The sequence below is a fragment of the Miscanthus floridulus genome, chromosome 8 (genome assembly GCF_019320115.1).
Source record: "Miscanthus floridulus cultivar M001 chromosome 8, ASM1932011v1, whole genome shotgun sequence".
Lineage (NCBI taxonomy): Eukaryota > Viridiplantae > Streptophyta > Magnoliopsida > Poales > Poaceae > Miscanthus > Miscanthus floridulus.
The window spans coordinates 19,837,714-19,857,754 of NC_089587.1; positions in this window are offsets into that span (position 1 = coordinate 19,837,714).

Consider the following 20,041-nt stretch of genomic DNA (forward strand, 5'->3'; position numbering starts at 1 on the left):
TAGTACTGGTTGTGTTTCCATGTTGCATTAAACAACTGCTGCCTCAAGATTGGATTTGAAAGGATGGTACATAGATTACGTTTGTCCTGAATAAGCCTAGTTATAAATGACATTGACCAATCTCAGTTACCAGCAGGATCATATCTTATCTAATATTTACCGTGCTTGTAGGATGCTAGGATGAGATCTGGTATCCTTACAGCTCTAAATGTACACCCATGGTCCATGAATCTGAGCTGGTTGCTGTAAATTCTGTACATTTTACTATATTTTCTTTCCTACTAGGAGGGCGTCTAGTTTTGACTGCTATGTTGCATGAAATTTTCCCGAGTCCTGAATTACTACTTGTTTTCGGAAGGCCACAAATTCTCTCCCACCACAGAAAGATTTTTCTGCAGCAACTGTAAATTCTTGAATAATTAAGCATCCAAGGCAAGCTCTCTTCATATTTCGCGCACGCAGCGGGCACGCACACGGAGATTGAGAGAGAGAGAGAGAGAGAGAGAGAGAGAGAGAGAGAGAGAGAGAGAGCTTAAAAGTTGACTTTCTTCGAAGAAGTTAGTAAAAAAGAATTGCTTGTTGTTGTGCTACCACTTTTTAGCAATTCAAGTTAGTTTGATTACATACGTAAGTGCACGTAGAGGTTGTTGCACAAACATCCCACAAAATAAATTTCGCCATTGACCAACACACGATACCTACTGGACATCCAAGTGTTGAATTGCTAGATTTAACTAGATCAAAATGAGCACACAATAATCACTCATATTGTTACATAAAGGAAGAGGTTAAAATACTAACGACCAAATAGGAAGCTCAAGTAATAAATACTTTGGAGTTCCCATGTTTGAATCGGCATAGCTTTAGATCAAAGCAACCTGCAATAAAAACACAAATTGGTTAAACTTCCCATTTTTTACCAGATCTCTAAAGAATTCTACACCTCTTTTTTTTAAAAAAAAATTGTACACCGATCCTAACATTCAAAGAGAAATATCTAGTTGAAACTTGGTACCATCAAATCTTCTCAAAACCTTTGCATATATCTAGGCAATCCAATTTTTCATAGAAAAACTCCTCAAAAAAATCATAGAAAACAACTATTCTAAAAATACATCAGAATCCAATCAGTTAGGATAATGACATGGCATTTCTTAATTCTCATTTGAAAACAGAGCTGTGGCAAAGTAGCCTACAAACTATCATATAATACAACCAATAAAACATAGCCGCAAATTTACAGCTACAGTTTAACGGGACGGTGCAGCTTAACAAATTAAAGTCAGATTACTAGGAGAACTAAGACAGACCATAAAAGGGGGATAGCGATAACACAGCTTTGTGCTCATTAGAACACAGGGGAATCCGTTGAATGTTCTTAAAACAAATTATTCCACAGGAGATTTTTAACATTTCCTGCTACCATGCACTGTCTTCACTCAAAATTTATTCATTGGTGGCCAGTATACGACATGGACGGCAGATCATACCAACAGCAGCAAGGAGTTGCAGTTCAACAGATTTGGGAGTATGCTAAATTAAACCAACAGATTTAAGTGGAAAGGAAGAAAATACAAGCTTACGTCTCAGATGAAAATCACATGTCATGAAACCCTATTTCTTGAGAAAAGAATCACTATCTTCATTAAGTAGTCTCATCAGTGGAGGTAGCAGGTTTAGAAGAGTGATGCATTTGTCTCATGCATGCTTGAGCCTCTAGAAACATCTTTAATCACATGTGCAGAATCTAGTTTCTTTCTTTCTTTTATTTTATCTTTTTCTATTCCCTTTCATTTCTCCTTTTGAGAACCAGGAGCTAGTTTCTTAGGTCCATTGCAGCATGCTGCATCATCAGAGTCTGCAGATCACTCCAATTTTATCCCCAGTGACTTACAATGCAACTATCTTCTTTTACATCTTGATGAGCTTTAAGAATACAGATTAACTGCATTTTCCTATAAGGTGGTGCAGATGTAGCTTCCTCGTGATGTTGACACCTACTTGGTGGGTGCATCGACATCATATATCCTGTTGAGTGTAAAGGTGGTGCAGATGTGTGCAATCAAGACCAGCAATGCATTAGATAGACAAGCTGGGAAGGTGATGTACGACCAATCGCTAGCCAAGAAAACACTGGATCAGTTGTAAGTCCTCTCATGCTATCTAAGAAGAAAACTGTGTGATTTCAAGAGCTCTAGGTGACAACTGAAGCTGAATTCGGATAGAATAGTAACCCATACATGTTTTGACACCTATGTGGTTTCCTTTTCAGAAGAGAATAGATGCAAAGCAACCATTGGGCGTGCCATGACAACTCTTTCTCCTGTCATTGTCAAGAAAGCAAACAAATAAGGGAACAAAGAAACATGTTGCATCCAATGGCCAGTAAAGTTGAATTTGGTTGCCACACCAGTCAGGTCTGGAAGCAGAATAGGATCGATGATGCTGAAATATGAGCATTGGTTAACCAATCACCTTAATGTCCTACCAAAGCCACTTTTTTGTTTTGATTCTTATTTTTTCCCCGGAGAAAATTTGTTGGCAGATGACTACTTCTCCTTCCACTAAGAAGCCAACTTTTTTACACTGAACTGCAGTCTATAATAAACTAGGACCACTTGCAAGAGCCTGCAAAGAACACTCACCAGCCACCAGCAATCCATGATATAAGGTCGAGAAAAATATCGCATAAAGACTGCGGTAAGCGCCCCACAGACTTTGCACCATTTGACAGACAAGTGGTTAAAGTACAAGTTGGATTGCCCCACAATAATTTCTCATGGGGCCTACACATACACTCGGTCCATCCCACCCATGATTCTATGACCTGGGCCAGTTGTTGCATTCTGGTGCTGGAACGGAGCACTAGCAGTTTACAGGAGCAAACTGTTAGACTACAAGTTGTGTGAATACAGTAAAGGAAGACGACGTCCAAAGACCCCTTACTGTGATACTGTAGCCGCTGCAGGTACAGACACTGCACGGCTCACCTGCAACACTGTAGGCACATGCTAAGGCCGGCGCAGAGTCAGCCCTGTATGATATATAGTTACTGTTACATCATGTGCGTTGTACTAGGATTAGATGGATAAAGTTGTATAAATAGACTACCACAGCAACTCAGTAAAGATACCTCAAATTTGTCGTCTCCCAGACAGGGCTTCGGTCAACGCTGGTGTCTTGTACTGTGTGTGCATGCTCTGTTCTCCCTTCTTCTTCTAGCTCCAGCCATAGTGTGTGTGTTGGAACCGGTGGTGACCACCGAGTTCACGATCTTGGAGCTGGCTTACAGTCGGCCTGGCTCGTTACCACGAGCCTGCACTCCTACAGGTCCCAAGTCCACCGGAGCTACAACTTATAAGGCATTGGGCCTTCCTAACCCAAAAGACTAGCCTGATAGGTGAGGGTTCTCCCGCCTTATATGTTGTGCTCCCCCACCATCGCTGCACGATGTGGGACTAAATCCCAACAATCTCCCCCTTAGTCACACATCGGGGTGCCCCCGCCACATGTGACGCTCGAGATTTTTTTTATCGGGTTTAGCTTTTCTGACCATGGGCTCTAATACCAATTGTTGGAACCGGTGGTGACCACCGAGTTCACGATCTTGGAGCTGGCTTACAGCCGGCCTGGCTCGTTACCACGAGCCTGCACTCCTACAGGTCCCAAGTCCACCGAAGCTACAACTTATAAGGCATTGGGCCTTCCTAACCCAAAAGACTAGCCTGGTAGGTGAGGGTTCTCCCGCCTTATATGTTGTGCTCCCCCACCATCGCTGCACGATGTGGGACTAAATCCCAACAGTGTGGGGACGGACAACGTCTGTTCGTGGTCGGCATGCTCGGTAATACTAGCGGGTGCTCGGCAAGACTGGTGAGTGGTTCACTCGTCTGAGCCGATGATCCTGTGAGCCAACAAGAGGAACTCACGCTCAGTCAGAGCGCGTATGCCTGAGCGGAGCGGCATGGCTGAGTGCAAGCCATGCATGACTCCGATGGAGGAGCGGCTAAAGCTGACGAAGGCCAGCACCGCGGCGAAGGTGGATGCGACACTCTACCGAAGCATCGGCGGTGGTCTACGCTACATAGTCCACACGAGGCCGAACATTGCGTTCGTCGTGGGCTACGTCAGTCGCTTCATGGAGGATCCCAGAGAGGATCATGGGCTACGGTGAAGCGGCTACTGCGCTAAGTCATGGGGACGATGGATCAAGGGATCATTTTTCCCAAGATCGGCGGGAGTAGGCTGCAGCTCACTGTGTTCAGCGATGCAGACATGGCGGGGGGACATCGACGGACGACGGAGCACCTCTAGCGTACTCGTCTTCCTCGGATCGGCCCTAATTTCATGGTTGTCGCTGAAACAAAAGGTGGTGGCGCTATCTACGTGCGAGGCAAAGTACGTAGCGACGGCCACAACGGCGTGCCAAGTTGTGTGGCTGCGCCGGCTGTTGGGCGAGCTGGTCGACATGGAAGCTCACCCACCAGCACTGATGGTGGACACCCAGCCCGCCATCGCCCTCGCGAAGAATCCGGTTTCGCACGACCGAAGTAAACACATCGACGTGAAATTCCACTTCCTCAGGAAATGTATCGATGGAGGGCAGATCGTCATCGAGTTCGTCGAAACTGGTCGGCAACTTACGAACGTCCTCACCAAGCCACTCGGACGTCTTCGACTCACGGAGCTGAAGGAGATGATCGGCATGGAGGGGGTACAAGGGTTCGCAGTAGAATTAGAGGAAGATTGTTAGATAATCTACTGCTACCTTGTGTGAACACAGTAAAGGAAGACGGCGCCGAAAGACCCCCCGCTGTGATACTGTAGTCGCTGCAGGTACAGACGCCGCACGGCTCACCTGCAGCACTGTAGGCACATGCAGAGGTCGGCGCAGAGTCAGCCCTATATGATATATAGTTACTGTTACATCATGTGCGCTGTACTAGGATTAGATGGATAGAGTTGTATAAATAGACTACCACGGCAACTCAGTAAAGATAGTTCAGATTTGTTATCTCCCAGACAGGGCTTCGGCCAACGCTGGTGTCTTGTACTGTATGTGCATGCTCTGTTCTCTCTTCTTCTTCTAGCTCCAGCCATAGTGTGTGGGGACGGACAACGTCTGTTCATGATCGGCACAACTAGTGGTGTTCGGCAACACTAACGGATGCTCGATAAGACTGGTAAGTGATTCACTCACCTGAACCGATGATCACAAACAAGGGGCACCGTGGTGGCCTTACAGGAGAGTGACAAAAATGGTCAGACCACACACCCAGTGCTAGTCTGGTATTGAAGAAAACTTCTTTGTGAAATGGGACACAAGTGGACTGTTATGAACTTGCGATGGAATTGTTACCCGCAAGGACAAATCAACTTTATTATTATTACTATAAGGCAAGTAATAATTTGTCTTGAAACTTCTACTGAGCACTGTAATATAGAAGTTGTGCAGCCCTACAGTCATGTTGACTTGCACGGAACAAATTTATGCACGATATCTGCTTTCAAGCAAAGTTGTTTTCAGTTAACAGCTGTACTATCAGCTAGTAGAAATGATTCGCCTCAGTTGTGGTCACTACATCAACAGTTGTAACTTGTAAGACTCGTCTAAAATCTAGTACAGTTAGGGGACATATAGTGGAATGGTATTGCCAAACTGCCATCCTTCATTGATGGCCTACAGTTCAAATTCTTCGACGAGTAAGCGCGTGTTTAGTTTTAGGAAGTTGGAATTTAGGGATACTGTCACTTTCGTTTTTATTTGGCAATTAGTGTTCAATTATAGACTAATTAGGCTCAAAACGTTCGTCTCGTAATTTCCCACCAAACTGTGTAATTATTTTTTTTCGTCTACATTTAATGCTTCATGCACGGGCCGCAAACATTCGATGTGATAGGTACTGTTGCACTTTTTGGGAATTTGGGGTGGAACTAAACAAGGCGTAAACCTTCCCCAGTTGGACAAATGCAGTCAGCCAATCACAATCATATTACTGTCAGAAAAATACTGTTCGTTGGCTGAAAAAGTACGACTTATAAGCCAAATAAGTCCAAATAAATGAGGTGTAGGTGGATAATTCACTGATTTCGTCCGGTTAACACAAACAAGGGACCACCGGTCCCAGCACATCTAACGCCATTCCTAGGGATCAGCAATCCAGGAGTCAATCAACTGGCAGAAACCTTAAAAAAAAATCAACTGCCAGAACCTACTTTTCTCTTCCTAACCATCATATGATCAGTTTCAGCTAAACACTTTTATGGGCTTTATATAAGCATGGGCTTGCACCAGAGGGCATACTTCAATCGGCTGGCAGCATGTTACAAAGCCATTTTTTAATGACCATCACACTATGCATGTTATAACAGCATTCATGTTGCACGTGATTTCTTGGTCATATTAGCAGCAACAAGTAGCTTCCAGGTTGGCAGGCGATGTGGAACCTAAAGGTTCATCATCTTTTACGATGAGTATAGTTATATACAAGAACAGAAAAAATTCAAATGTATCATGAGTATAAAAACACTACAAGATCAAGATAAAACTATGACACGGACAGAACTGAATATAATACACAAGGATCAGGAGAATTTGTAAGGCAGGTAGAAACACTGGGTGAGGATTGATCTCGGTACCTTGGCCACTTGCTCCTTCTTCCGACGAACAATGCCAAAATTGCACATGCACAGCAGTTTTCCCTTGGTATGATGCCAGAACTTGAAGCCTTAAACCATAAAGCTCAGTCTGATCGAACTGCAGTTGGAAATGGGGACGAACGGCCCCCTACTTCTCAAGTTCCATTCCAGCCTCAAGTCGTCAACTGCTCTCCCTGCTACCAATGTCATCTTCTTCTTCATGTTGGCATCCTCCTAATAAGTACCTGCATACCCTATCTATTCCTCAGTCTTTACCGAATATAATGGAGAGAAAATTAAGACATTGAATTTGGTTGTTTTCTAAAGCAAAAACGAAATACTCCATTTTTAGCAATTTTGTGACATAAGTGTTGTCGGGGCTATAACCCAGGGGTATCTCAAGGCACCGATTAGGTAGCAGGCCGTGTGGCCCGCAACGCATCAGCAAGGAGAGGCCCAAGCGACCGAGGCTCAGCAAAAGATGAGCATCACAGGTCAAGAACTAAGGCCGGGGTCGACAGCGACCCAATCTCCAGCCCTAGCCGCGCGACGTTCGCAAAACACACGACCTCTCCCCATTACGACCCTCGGAAGGGATGGGGGAGAGGTCGCGTCCAGCCAAAGCGCTCCTGCTCTGACATAAGCGAGCACACTGCACTAACCCCGCAAGGACCGATGGAACAACAGTCACCTCAGCCCGGTCAGACACCAACCCTGTGCCACGCCACACGGACAAGACAACACTGTCCCGAGGTGGTGATAACGGGTACGAAGACCACCGACCAGATACGGCCCGGTGATATGGATATACGGTCCCACCCACTACGGGATTGGATCCGCGACGAAGGCCACGACATCGAAGCCATCCAGACTGGCAGCGAGCCCCGACCTCGATAACTGGGGTCATGATCCTCAGCTCCTCAAGACAAGACGGTCATCGGCGACCCGGGGCGGCCACCAGCTCTCATACGACGCCTTAGGAGACAAGATGATGATGACGAAGACCACAATGGAGACCATGCTGCACAGGATGGCTGGTGAACCATCACCATGTCTACAGTGCCGCCACGGCCGGCACAGTAACACTACGTCACACCTTACCGTGACATGGCCACAAGACCATGACGATAGCCACGACCGGACGAGCATCAGAAGACGGCGTAGCTTGCAAGCCAAGTTAGCTAGGACCTCCCTCAGGCTCACGACCCTTCGGTCGGGAGAGCCTTCTCTTTGTATGAGCCCTGGCCCCGAACTCTATCTAAGGACCGCCTAGGGCAACACGATTCACATCATCTACCATTCCATTCATTCACCATTGTAGTAGGGCTCCTGGAGCTTCTCTTCGGGCAGCCAGTTTGCCTAGTATAGGTCCTTCCATCTCTTCCACTTTTCTTGCACCCACATTATAAGAACTTCAGAGCATTCAAGCGAGCAACACGCACTCGATCATCTCTGAGACTGGACGTAGGGCTTTGGCCTGAACCAGGATAAATCCTCGTGTCTATTGGATGCTACCATCGTCTTCCTAGAGCAGCGCGGCAATCGTATAAGTTTACTAGTCCGATTTACAAAACACCGACAGTTGGCGCGCCAGGTAGGGGATAGTCGCACACTCTCAATCAGTTGAGAAGGAAGCGATGGCTCCCTGCACTTACGTCGGACTTGCTCTTGGCGCGGCCCCCGGTGGTCCGCATCCGCTTCGAAAGCCTCGAGTTCGCTGACATCAACGGGACAGCTCCCATAGATAGTCTTCTCCTCGGCTAAGACTTGCTGCTTCGGGGACTTGGACTTCGTGGCCGACCTGCCTGGGTCAGCTACGACTGAGTGAAGAGAATGCGGCTCCGCCGCACATCTCGACGCCTCATCACGAACCGGCCCTGAGCTGGTCCCACGATCGTCGACTCCGATGCAGCTAGCATGCCGAGTCGACGCCTATCTAGGGCAAACCCTGAGCTCTAGTTGAGCCAACGCGTGTTTTATGTGTTGGCAAACGCTTTTGCCCAACTCTCCGGAAGCGGGACTCCTGCCACCAAAGGCCAAATTCTAGAACCCCAGCACTCCATTGCCCTCTGAAATGAGGGACGTGATCGTGCTCTTCAAGCAAGAGCGAGCCAGGCGCAGCAGCCGAACAACGACTGCCTAGATTCCCCTAGGGCTCATGGGGATGATGGAGCGGGACCCTAGAGTCCCTCTACAACCTCTTGCTAGCGACCCCTGAGAGCACAGACTCCGAAGTCCGATTCCAAGGGGAGCTGCCCCCCCCACTATGGGAGTGCAACATGTTGCACCCTTCGGAGGATGGGGCAACGCCAGTAGAGGACGTAGAGGACAATGCCTATCTGATTCCCCGCACCCCTAGGGGAATAGGCTGAGTACGACCAGGAGCGCCTAGAATGAGCTAGGGCGCGGGAAGCTGATCAGGCCAATGCACGCCATGGTGACGGATGCCCTAGCCCGCAACACCTCGACGTTGAGGGCGCGTGGGCACTGGGAACGCCGTGTGTACGATCAAATCCAACAACATAAGAGGGAAACTGCCAGTCTTCCCTCGAGCCAGCCAGAACATCGCGGCATCCATCATGATCATGCGGATGGCCCCTGAGCCCTCGACCGATGAGGGAAAGCGCGTCCATTAGGAACTGCGAGACTTGCTGGAAACCAGCAACGATACAGCAAGCTCAAAGTTCCACAGGAAGGCGACATCCTGAGGCCAGCTTCGTACACATCTCCTCGGCACGTGGTGCCCCCGAAGGACACCATGCACCAAGCATGCTCTGACCAAATGACAACGGTGCGTCACATAGGCGGGAATGCTCCCCAGCACGCAGCCGCTACATCGGACACCACAATGCCCATCCAACTCAAGGCGTCAGGCACCTTGGGCCAGACTGAGCGGTCGAAGATCAATTACATTATGGTGACAGCGACCTAGACAACCATGGCTAGCATCCCAGGGTGCGGGACGCTCGACGTAGCCCGAGCCCAGACGCCTACGGCCCGCAGGCGTTCGCAAAAAGGATTCGGCATATGCCATTCCCGGCGTGCTTCCGCACGCCACCAAACGTCGTCAAGTACTTCAGGGACTCCAACCCCGTTGTGTGGTTAGAAGACTTCCACCTCACCTGTCGAGCAGGTGAGGTGGATGACGACCTCTTCATCATCCAATACTTGTCGCTCTGCCTTGCGGAAAGTGCCTGAGCATGGCTCGAGCATCTCCCCACGAGCAGCATCCACTCGTGGGTAGACTTGAAGTGTATCTTCGTAGGGAACTTTCAGGGCACGTACATGCGCCCTAGAAATTTCTAGGGCCTCAAAGCCTGCAAACAAAAAGCGAGAGAGACTCTACGCGAGTACATCCATCGCTTTTCCAAGCAGTGCAACGAGCTTCCTGATATCGTGGATGCAGATGTGATCGAAGCATTCATCTCCGGCATGACCAATGAAGCACTCATTCATGAGCTCAGACGCTACAAACCGCAAACAACGTGGGAGTTGTTTGACCTCGCAACAAGCCACGCCTCCGGCGAGGAGGCCATCCGTGCAATATTCTACAAACAAAAGGGCAAGGCTCAAGCCGAACCCGTGGACGAGGCTAGGGACCGCAATCAACGAATAAAGGGCAAGAAGGACAGCTGGAGGCGCCGCGACAATGAGTTCATTGCGGACGCCGATAGGGTCCATAAGCAGAAAACTGGCAAGCTCAACCATGTTAGTTTTGACAAGATAGTCAAGATGCCTTGCCGCAACCACGACTATCCGGTTAAGCACACCCTCGAGGAGTGTGACCTTATCAAGCGCTACTTTAGTGGCGACTACAAGACGATCGGCACAGATGCGCCGTCTGGGCCCACTGACAATGAAGAGAAGGGGGATGCGTATCCCAACCCGAGAGGGTGCCTCATGATCTTTAGCGGACCAATGGCGTACGAGTCCAAACGCTGGTAGAAGCTCACGGCTAGGGAGGTCAACGCGACCACCCTAGGAGAAGCCATCCTGGCCTTCCTGAAATGGTCGGAAACCACGATCACTTTTGACCAAAAGGATCACCCCAACCACATCCCGCAACCAGGACACTCCCCCCTCGTTGTGGACCCGATCATCAGCAAGACCCATCTGTCTCGAGTGCCCATGGATGGCGGAAGCGATCTCAACCTTCTCTACGCCGAGACCTACGACGCCATGGGGCTTTCACGAGCAGCCATACGACCATCCGGCGCTCCGTTCAATGGAGTCATACCCAGGCTCCAAGCCACCCCCCTCAGGCAAGTCGACTTACCCATGACATTCAGGGGTCAAGCCAACTTCCACACGAAGATGCTCACCTTTGAAATAGCGGACTTCCCTAGCGCCTATCATGCCATACTAGGCCGGCCATGCTACACAAGGTTCATGGCCATCCCCAACTACACCTACCTGAAGCTCAAGTTGCCTGGTCCACATGGTGTCATCACTATAGGTGGCAACCTTTAGCAGGCCCACCTCTGTGATTGGGAGAACTATGACATCACGACAGCTGTGAGCCAACCCTGGGGGCTAATCCCAAACATGATTTCCCTGCGCGGTAGGGGAGCACGTGGAGGACATACTCTATGACCTTGGCCACGGCATGTAGCAAGGCAGGCGATGACACGGCTCAAGGATGGCACGATCGAAGAGCACCAGAGGGTCTGTAACACGGCGCATTCCTCGACATAGCGAGCCTTGTGTCCCAGGCCCCACCACATCGGGCACCGCGAGTGATGAAAGCCACGACCAGTGGCACAGGCGCTAAACATTCGCATCATGGCTTCTCTTAGCCCGCTGAAAATTTTGTACATAACCATCAATGAATCTCTTCTAAGCCCAGAGATCGCGACACGCCTAAATAAGCGCACGTCAAGGCAGCGCTCTAACGACACACGCGCGCCCAACAAACCTATGTCGATCGGTGCATGCCTAACGACATGGTTCACTCACAGGGGCTACACCATAGCATACCGCGCATCGATGCCCACTGGGAAGATCATCACAATCCAAAGAAAAAGGAGACGACTCAAGGTGTGCTTCCGTCGGGCCTATCCTACGACACCACGGTCACTAAAATAGAGTCACACCAAGCCAAACTACATAGGTCAATCCCCAGGCAAGGTCACGACTATGGCATTCAAATGAACGGATCAACAATGGACGCGCGAAAGAAAAACAAGCATGAAACACAATTGAAGAATCTTATTCATCAAAGGACCCTAGGTACAACCTAAGGCCCCTAGCCATCGCCGCGGAGGATGTCCTCCACGTTCACAACGGCCACGACGACGGCGACGGTGGTGGTAAAGCCACCGACCATCTCCGCTCCCTCCACATGGCTGGCATGGTCCAGGAAGCCGGATGCCACCCGACAAAAACCTAGCCAGTGTAGAGCTATAGGGCAACGAGCACAATGCTGGCTCCTTGATGGATTCCGGTCACAACTACGCATTCGTAGTCCTCCATCAGAAGAACCTCCCGGAGGTGAGCTTCCTCCGTCTCGTGGTGGAGGCCGCTAGCTGCTCCTCCAACGCTGGCAACGAGAGGGGAGGAGATCAAAAGGAAATCAAGAATGACAAACGACAAGTGAGACAACAAGACATAGAAGCATCCCTACCCACGATGCAGGCCTGGGTGTCGGTGGCCGCCACCTGCGCGGCTGTGGTCTCCCTCTCCGATACCTCGAGGGCCACCCAAATGGCCATAAGACAGCGCTCCAGCCAGCTCACCTCACGGATGGCATCGGAGTAGCATTGGCGAGCCTTGTTGCCCCCCCAGACGAAGCTCATGGAACTCATGCCGATCCTCTAAAGACAATGACGACGAGCTCGACCACACTGAAGGCGGGGTCACGGCGCGAGCAGCGCTGGCGGCCCCTACGGGCACGGCGTGGGAGGCAGCCCTACAAAATGCACACAATTAACATAGGTAGAACCCTCAAACTCAAGCATCATCCAAATGCACTTACCCTTGATCATGGAGGCAAGGACAGATGGGCGGCAGTGCCCCGCCGGTGCCCGATGGCTCCTCTAACGGTCGCTTGTCATTACTCATCCTCGTCGACAAGAAAGTGACTCTAGAAAGAGCTAGAGCGAGAATAGGGAAGTGATGGAGTAGGCGACTCAGGGCGAATGCCTCCTTGCCGTATTGCTCTAAGAGTATTTGTAGCTGCTAAGGATACTCAAAGCACGTGCACACCCACTCACATTTACTAACCGCCTGGAAAACCTCATAGAGCAGGTGAAGCGATCGGAGGAAAGGCAGAACGATGGGCACCCACGAATCAAGTAAGTCACGCACATCCCACTCTCTCCATATCGTTTCAATTTGCGCGCCCGTGTTTCACGACGCACGACTGTTCGCGATCGAGCACCATTATGCCACGATGTGATCGGGTCGACCGTCCCTAGAGATCGTGCGCTGAGCGACCCACCGCGACCATGATCCCACATCATACTTAGGAAATACACTCTTGGGCGGACCCTTAGAAGGGCTTGAGGCCACAAAAGGGATAGGGACAGGGAGGAGATGGGCCCTCGCGGCTCTAATCAATGGTGTAGAGCCACATGACCATCTCTCCCTATGTTCAAGTCATCCGCTTCAAAGTCTCTTGGGTTGACCCCCTCTAGGGGGAGGCATCTTGCCCTCTGGCTGTGGCAGAGGTGGTTGGGGACCAATGGGATTGACGGCTGACAATTTATGGGACATCTCACATGAGGCACAGCCGAAGTCCACGTCGATTGGGGAGGATATCGGGTTTCGCTCGAATTACCCATAGACCCCGATGAGGCACACCGCTCTGACCATGTGGTTATGGTGGACATACCTCTCCACGCGTGGGACAAAAACAAACCTGCCTATGACAAGGCAACATGACCTCTCGATGTCAGCAAGGACGCTAGGAAAGAAAAATAGAGTTGGGTCCCTATGACCCCGAAAGAAGTCAAGGCCTAGCCACGACTGATTCCTCCCTGTGTCCTAGGTCTCAGACCTAAGGCCTGCTCTAGAGACTCATAAACCGAGAGAGATTGACGAAGCAAAAGGCCAGGGTGGCACGCAATGTGGAACCCTAAAATGTGATCATGGCTTGATCACGCGGAAAAGACAAAAAGGTCCAAGACCTATGAGCCAATGCACGACTGCAAGAAACCTCACGACCATGCAGTAAGAGGTCGGGGGAACAATCCCCCATGAAAATAGTCCCTCCAAGCGAGCCTGGGTCACAGAGATGACCCCTAACCTACGGCTCGAGGGCTCATGGCAAAGGCTGCTCAGAAGTATCGAAAAGGAAATTCCTTCGGCAGGTACAAAAGCAGCCACACCGCCAAAATGTCAAAAAGACATCACCTCGATGGTGATGCCAATTGACAACCCAAGGCCAAGCGCCGCCAGGGAACCAAGGGTCACAAACCCCCACTGACTCCCCCACTAGCGTCGTGCCCCTGAGCAACAACGTGCAGGAGGGACACGACAACGCCTTCGGCTCCGAAGAAGGGAGCGACCGGCAGTAGCGGTACGGCCATGTCACCATCCTACCTAGTCTAACAGGGGTGGAGTGATGGGGAAGCACCGCCTCATCCTCCTCCCATTCCACTAGCAGTCCAGGTGGGCCGACGACTAGCGCATAGACCTCCGAGGGGAGCCGGAAGCGACTCCGGCCGTCGCCCTTTTCGAGCACACGAGCCGCCTAGGCTCAGAGCAAGAAATGTTGGCGAGATGGCACACCGATGTCATGTATGACCCAACGTGGTGGCCATACTAACCCTTGCCCCCCGACTCACGAGATCCCTCCTGACATCAATTGTTGGGACGGACAACCATAGCCTCTGGTTGCCACCCGCGATGCCCAACGGGACGCATGTTTAAGAACTGTGATGTTCTCTTCATAAACGTTTCTTCTCTTTCCCCTTTAAAATCTAAGCTCCTCAAAGAGGTCAAAGGAAACTCGGCACTAGGGGTAGTTCAAACAGGAAAGAAGCCCTAACTTATAGACCCAGAAGTGGATTGAGCAGCCCAAGACCCCCTCGCCGCATGGTAGACCACGAAAGGTCACAAGCAACGACGGATGTCCGCGTAAGGGCGAGAAAGTCGAGACTTCCCCAAAGGCAAGACCAAAGCAACATCAACAAGACCACTCAGCCCCACCTCGATCACGAACCCCAATGTACTGCTCTCTGATGTGACAAAGCCCAATAGTCACATGCCACATCGTTAGGACGTCCTGACGAAACGAAACCCAGCGACCCCTTACTACACCGGTCACGCCAACCCACAAGGGGTCGAGTGGCAAAGCTCGAGCAGGCCACGAGAACGAGTCCACATCATAGCATGCATGCATACCAGCGCTTTTGCAATCACTTTGCGATTGCAAAAATGCTTGGGGGCTACTGTCGGGGCTATAAACCCCGGGGTATCTTAAGGCACCGATTAGGTAGGAGGTCATGTGGCCCACAATGCATCAACAAGGAGAGGCCCAAGTGATTGAGGCCCAGCAAAAGATGAGCATCACAGGTCAGGGCCCAATCTCCAGCCCTAGCCACGTGAGCCAATCTCCTGCCCTAGCCATGCAACATTCGCAAAGCACACGACCTCTCCCCATTACAACCCTCGAAAAAGATGGGGAGAGGTCGTGTCTAGCCAAAACGCTCCTGCTCTAACATAAGCGAGCATGCTGCACTAACCCCACAAGGACCGAGGGGACAGTGGTCACCTTAGCCCGGTCAGACACCAACCCTATGCCACGCCGCATGGACAAGACAACACTACCTCGAAGTGGTGATAATGGGTACGAAGACCACCGATCACATATGGCCTGGTGATACGGATATACGGTCCCACCCACCGTGGGATGGGATCCACGATGAAGGCACGACATCGAAGCCATCCAGACTGGCAGCGAGCCCCGACCTCAATAACTAGGGTCATGATGCTTAGCTCCTCAAGACAAGATGGTCATCAGCAACCTGAGGGTGGCCACCAACTCTCGTACGATGCCTTGGGAGACAAGATGATGATGACAAAGACCACAATGGAGACCATGCTGCCCAGGACGGCTAGCGAACCATCACCATGTCTACAGTGTCACCACGGCCATCACAGTAACACTATGTCACACCCTATCGTGGCATGACCACAAGACCATTGAAAGGATCAAGATGCCCAAGAGGGGGGTAAATTGGGCTAATTCTAAATTTTCTTGCAATAATCAAATCCTACGGTTAGCCCAATTAACCCCTTGTGCCTAGAAAAGGTTTCTATTGATCTAACGCACAATGGACTTGCAACCTATGTTCCAAACTTACTCTAGCATGGCAATTCTAAGAAAGTAAAGGCAAGTATTGAATTGCTCAAAGTAAATGCTCAAAGTAAATAGAGAGAGAGAGGGACACGGTGATGTTTTGCCGAGGTATCGGAGAGTCGCCACTCCCCACTAGTCCTCATTGGAGCACCCGCGCAAGGGTGTAGCTCCCCCTTGATCCGCGCAAGGATCAAGTGTTCTCTACGGGTTGATTCTTTGACACTTCGTCGCGGCGAATCACCCAAAACCGCTCACAACTTGAGTTGGATCACCCACAAGCTCCGTCGGGTGATCACCAAGCTCCCAATCACCACCAAGCCATCTAGGTGATGGCGATCACCAAGAGTAACAAGCACGAACTCTCACTTGACCACGCGAAGCCTAATGAGAACGGTGGATGCACACTTTGCTACTCTTGATTCACTAATGAGGCTACTCTCTTGGATTCTTAAATCTCAATCACCTCACTAGGACCTTGCTCTTCTTGGCACTCACAAACGTGTTTCTCAGCTGTTGGAATAAGCAAAAGTAACTCCACACATGAGTGGAGCTTCTATTTATAAGGCAGCCTGAAAAACGAACCGTTATGAGCTTCTGCGGGGTGACCGGACGCTTCGGTCATGTTGACCGGACGCTCCGGTCAGTTCAACCTGCATTCCAGTGAAAATGTGTTGACCGGACGCTGGCAGGGTCCGATCACCACTGACCGGACGTGTCTGGTCGCATTAAACCCTTACTGGAACCTTACTGTACTTGACCAGATGCTGAACCCCTAGGGTCCGGTCAGCACTGACCGTACGTGTCCGATCGCAGATTCCCTTCTCTGTAACCTTACTGGAGTCGACCGGACGCTGCCTCTCAGCGTCTGGTCACTTGACCACTCCAGCGTCCGGTCACACCGAACGTAGTCTCTTGATCAAATGAACTGACCGGACCCTACGACCAGCGTCCGGTCGCACCGAAGCTAGCGTCCGGTCAGCATTTGACCCTCCATTCACTTCCAACTCTTGAACATATGTGAATGAAGTTTGCTCCAATGGATCTTAGGCATTCGTAGGAGCTACTTAGAGCTAGTTTTAACAAGTGTGCACCACACCTAACTCACTAGACTCATCTAGGTCAAGCTACCCGTCCATACCCCCCTTAATAGTACGGCCAAAGGAAAAACAAAGTCCTAAACTACTCTAAGTGTCACTCCAACTCCAATCGACACTTAGAACTAGTCATCCTTAACCTTGTCGTCCATCCTTTGAAAACCGAAACGATTTCCATCATAAAGGCATGACAACCTTGATTGCCCAATTGATCTCTATTACCATGACCTAACTTAATTGCCTCTGCAAAACACACGTTAGTCATAGTAATCTAGTATTGTCATTAATCACCGAAACCCAACTAGGGGCCTAGATGCTTTCAATCTCCCCCTTTTTGGTGATTGATGACAATACCACCTCGAGTATGTGAAAGAGTGAGGTTTTTGACGGGCTTGGTTCATATAAGCTTTTGTCGATAAGAACAAAAGAGTTAGGCAAGCTTATATGATCCAAGCCAACACAATGTACTCAAAGGATATGAATTAAGCAAGAGTACAAGTAACAAAGCTCATTTGCATCGGAGTATAAACACGGAAGCAAAGGCAAATGAGCATAACACAAGTGATATGACATATAAATAATGTAAAGTAGAGAGCACACATGTCATATATCACAATCACGTAGATATCACTATCACATAGATATAATAATATGCATGAAAGTAACACACGAATGCATAATAGTAATAGTGTATCACACAAATAACACTCCAAATGTATACCATAGACTAATAACTAACTAAGACTCCCCCTAAACGTTGCTCCCCCTGAGTCTACATACTCGAACCCTCTCCCCCTTTGGCGTCAAACACCAAAACCTAAGGGTCGGTCGGCGGGGCTGCAGCGGACGAGCCGGGCGCTGAGGTACGAGGGGCAAGCTGGAACTGGGCACCATCATCATCTGACCCTGAGCTCTGTACTGACTGACCCTCTAAGGCAGGAAGTGTCACTGAAGCAGTCTAGGTCTGAGCTAGGGCAGGTGCGGCCTATGATGCGCTGGTATGTCTGTCGTAGTATCTGAAGAGGTGATAGACGATGGGAGCCTCTGAGTAGTCATGACAACTGGAGCTGCTGTAGAGGGACCGGTGGCATGCATATGTGGTGGTGTAGGCATGCCTGTCAACTCGCTAAAGGATGCTCCAAGACTCCTGGAGACTGATGTGTTAGGCACAAATAGCGAGGAAGACTGATCTGGTGAGAAGCCCATATGATATGGTGTGAACTACGGGGCTACCACTGGTGAGGACAACCACTGGGACACCTAAATTGTGGGTGAAGCAAATGGAGCTGGAGGTTGTCCCTGACTCTGAAGCCCACTAGGCTGTACTGCTAGAGTCATCATAGTGGTGGCAGGCTGAGCAAGCTGGGGCGAAGGCTATGGCTATGGGGCCGCAAGTGTTGTTACTACATGCTGCATGAATCCCATAAGCTACTATTGCATGAGTAACTGCTGCTGATGCATCTGCTGCTGCTGCTGCTGCTGCTGCTGCTGCTGGAACTCGTCCTGACGAGCCTGAAACTGTGCAAAGTTGGCAGCGGTCTCCTGAGCCTGTCGTGCCTGATCCTGCTGCATCCGCTCAAGAATAGCAATCAAAGCGGGTCCATTTGTGGTGCAGGTGGAGCTGAGCTGGAACTGTCGGCCTCTACATCATGTCTGTGTGGAGGCATCTTAGGAATCGACTGATAGTCATCATTCGAACTGTCACAAGACTCGGTCATCTCTTGCTGTGCCTCAAGCTGCTCCTCAGTAGCGGCTATGCCTCTGATGATCTCGTCCTACTGAGCTACTGACTCTGGAACATCTAGACGACGGCTAGGCTAAGTGGGTGCCTGTGGTGTGCTGTGCCTGATCCTCTGTGCCATGTTATAAGCTAGAAACTCTATGGTGGCCCCTCTGTACTCGGCAACCATCTCTGGGGTCCTAACCTGCATAGACTGGAGCATCAGGAATGTAATCCAATGTGCATATGGAAGCTGTCTGTGCCCCTTGAAGCCCTTAGCTATAGTATCCTCCATCTCTGATAGAAGGAGGTCCCAAATGTCGAACACGATCTGCTGCATCAGGGCGTTGAGGAGCCAGAGCTATAAGCGAGTCAGACCCTCTCTGTATCCCAACCTGGGAAGTAGTGTCCTCCTGATGATAGTCTCTAGCACACGAGCTATAGGAGTAAGGTCACTGGGGTTCCTCCTCGACCCCTCACCAAAGGTCTCCTTGAAGCAATGGCGCACAAGATTAGTAGGAGGCACCAACCCTCCATGAGGATGCCTGGGAGGCTCCTGCTGTCCATAACATATCTCATGCAATCTGACAGGCTGATCCTGTAGTCTCTGCCGTTGAATGCAAAGTGTATGAAGTTATGATGCGGGTCAACGTAGAGCGATGCGTAGAACTACCGAACCCAAGATGGTACATACACTCCTGTCCGACCAATCAGATCTGTCAGCCCGGCAAATATGACAAGTAGGGGTGGATATGCTCTCTGGCTGCTACCATAATAGACTCTATACTGCAGACTCTCTGAGATCTAAACACTACCCCACTATTGAGATAAGCATTATAGTAATCCTCCTGTAGTGGCATGTAGAAACCCTCTGCTGCTCTCTCATCCCTCCTCAGAGGGAACCACACGTCAAACTCAACAAACCTCAGCTGGTGAACCTACCTGGCCGTAGTAGCCCTTAAGTCAAGATGTACCACTAGAGGCGGACCCTATGGTCTAGGCAGTGGGCGTGAACCCCTGCGTTGTGTAGCTGGCCTCGGTGGAACTATAGCTGTCGGGGACCTAATACTGGGGTACCCCAGGAGGTGGAACCAATAACCATAGAGCGTTAAAAACTTCTGGATGGACAAGGGCGCCGCTATGTTCCTTGCCCGAATGACAGAAGTTTGGTTCCGTCTCGCCCGACGCCTTTGGGCCAGCCCCGCCTCGCCCGAGGGCTAAGGGCTAGTCTCCGCCTCACCCAACATCTTTGGGCCAGCCTCGCCTCGCCCGAGGGCTAAGGGC